Source organism: Furipterus horrens, unplaced genomic scaffold (genome assembly GCF_987537825.1).
Source record: "Furipterus horrens unplaced genomic scaffold, mFurHor1.1.pri manual_scaffold_6, whole genome shotgun sequence".
In the NCBI taxonomy this organism is placed as follows: domain Eukaryota; kingdom Metazoa; phylum Chordata; class Mammalia; order Chiroptera; family Furipteridae; genus Furipterus; species Furipterus horrens.
The window spans coordinates 129,943,723-129,946,149 of NW_028327176.1; the positions used below are offsets into that span (position 1 = coordinate 129,943,723).

The following is a 2,427-nucleotide window of genomic DNA, read 5'->3' on the forward strand; positions in this document are numbered from 1 at the left end:
TTGTTGTGAGTATGTGAAACAGAGTAATTCTTTTATTGTTAATTAATTATTGTATTATTTTCCATACAATTATAAACCTATTTTTGTCCCACCCTGTATTCTAAGAGCCTCTGCTCACCAGCTCTTTTCCACATTGCCTTTTAGAAATCTTGAATAGTTCCTCCAATAAGATATAATGTCCTTCTCTAGGGAATCTGAATATCCTCCCCCAAAAAGCTCAAAGATATTGACATTGGAGCTGCCTACATGAAGCAACCCAAATGGATCACCCTGATCTTTAGCCTGCAACTGATCTTAGCAACATGCACAGAGTTTGGAATTAGCTCTGCAGTGCCCTATCCTAAAACATGAACAAGTGACTCTGTTCACTTTGAGGAACTCATCTAATATGGAAAACAAGAAGTCCAAATAAATAAACACTTAAAAATAAATTGGAGGTAAAAATCATGCAAGAAAAATTTATAAAAGCGATTGCTTATAGTCTTGAAGAGATATTGCATTCATTAAAAAAGAATAGTATATCAGTGCTCGGGATGTCGTGCTCTTTGGTGTTGGAATCTGTGTGCGTGTTGGCCTGTGTGTGCGCTGACATGGCCTCAAACGACTATACCCAGCAAGAAACCCAAAGTTATGGGGCATACCTCACCCAGCCTGGGCAAGGTTATTCCCAGAAGAGCAATCAGCCCTATGGACAGCAGAGTTATGGTGGCTACAGACCCAGAACACAGGCTATGGCACTCAGTCAGCTCCCCAGGGATATGGCTCAGCTGGTGGCTGTGGCAGTGGCCAGAGTTCTCAGTCATCTTATGAGCAGCAGTCCTACCCTGGCTATGGCCAGCAGCCAGCTCCTAGCAGCACCTTGGGAAGTTATGGTAGCAGTTCTCAGAGCAGCAACTATGGGCAGCCACCAAGAGGGGTCTATGGTCAGCAATCTGGCTATGGTGGACAGCAGCCTGGCTATGGACAGCAGCAAAGTTCCTATAATCTTCCTCAAGGCTACGGACAGCAGAACCAGTACAACAGCAGCAGTGGAGGAGGCGGAGGGGGTGGTGGAGGTAACTATGGTCAAGATCAATCCTCCATGAGTGGTGGTGGCAGTGGTGGTGGTTATGGCAATCAGGACCAGAGTGGTGGTGGTGGTGGTGGCTACGGAGGAGGCCAGCAGGACTGTGGGGGATGAGGCCTGGGTGGTGGTGGTGGTTACAACCACAGCAGTGGTGGCTATGAACCCAGAGGTTGTGGAGGTGGCCGTGGAGGCAGAGGCAGCATGGGTGGAAGTGACCGTGGTGGCTTCAATAAATTTGGTGGCCCTAGGGACCAAGGATCACATCATGACTCTTAACAGGATAATTCAGACAACACCATCTTTGTGCAAGGCCTGGGCAAGAATGTCACAATTGAGTCTGTGGCTGATTACTTCAAGCAGATTGGTATCATTAAGACAAATAAGAAAACAGGACAGCCCATGATTAATCTGTACAGACAGGGAAACGGGTAATCTGAAGGGAGAGGCAACAGTGTCATTTGATGACCCACCTTCTGCTAAAGCAGCTATTGACTTTTTTGATGGTAAAGAATTCTCTGGGAATTCTATTAAGATCTCATTTGCTACTCGGTGAGCAGATTTCAATCGGGGTGGTGGCAACGGTCGTGGAGGCCGGGGGCGAGGAGGACCCATGGGCCATGGAGGATATGGAGGTGGTGGCAGTGGTGGCAGTGGCCAGGAGGATTCCCCAGTGGAGGTGGTGGCAGTGGAGGACAGCAGTGAGCTGGGGACTGGAAGTGTCCTAATCCTACATGTGAGAACATGAACTTTTCTTAGAGGAATGAATGCAATCAGTGTAAGGCCCCTAAACTAGATGGCCCAGGAGGGGGACCAGGAGGCTCTCATATGGGGGGTAGGTATGGAGATGATTGTCATGGTGGCAGAGGAGGCTATGATCGGGGAGGCTACAGAGGCCGAGGTGGGGACCCTGGGGGCTTCCGAGGGGGCCAGGGTGGTGGGGACAGAGGTGGCTTTGGTCCTGGAAAGATGGACTTCAGGGGTGACCACAGACAGGATTGCAGGGAGAGGCTATATTAGCCTGACTCCTGAGGTTCTGGAACAGCTTTTCTTCTATACCCAGTGTTACCCTCGTTATTTTGTAACCTTCCAACTCCTGATTACCCATGGGATTTTTGTGTCAGACTATGTAATTGTAACCGTATCTCTGGTTCCCATTAAAAACAGTCGTTTTTTTTTTTTTTTTTTTTAAGTAGTATAATGTTTTAAAATTCAGAGAACATAAAAAAGCTCAAAGAAATTAGAAAGAATTTAGTCTATGTAAAAAAGTTTACTGAATGGGTTGGCCTCCAGTGAATGTGTCTTTAGGAGTTCCCGAAGACATTCCTCCACTGTGGCCAGGATCTGATGGCCTTCAGTTGTCA

General features: G+C 47.3%; 1 pseudogene; it reads left to right on the forward strand.

Moving 5' to 3' along the window:
- Positions 1–590: 590 nt before the first annotated feature.
- LOC150007413 (RNA-binding protein FUS pseudogene) lies at positions 591–2,083 on the forward strand (annotated as a pseudogene).
- The last annotated feature ends 344 nt before the right edge of the window (positions 2,084–2,427 follow it).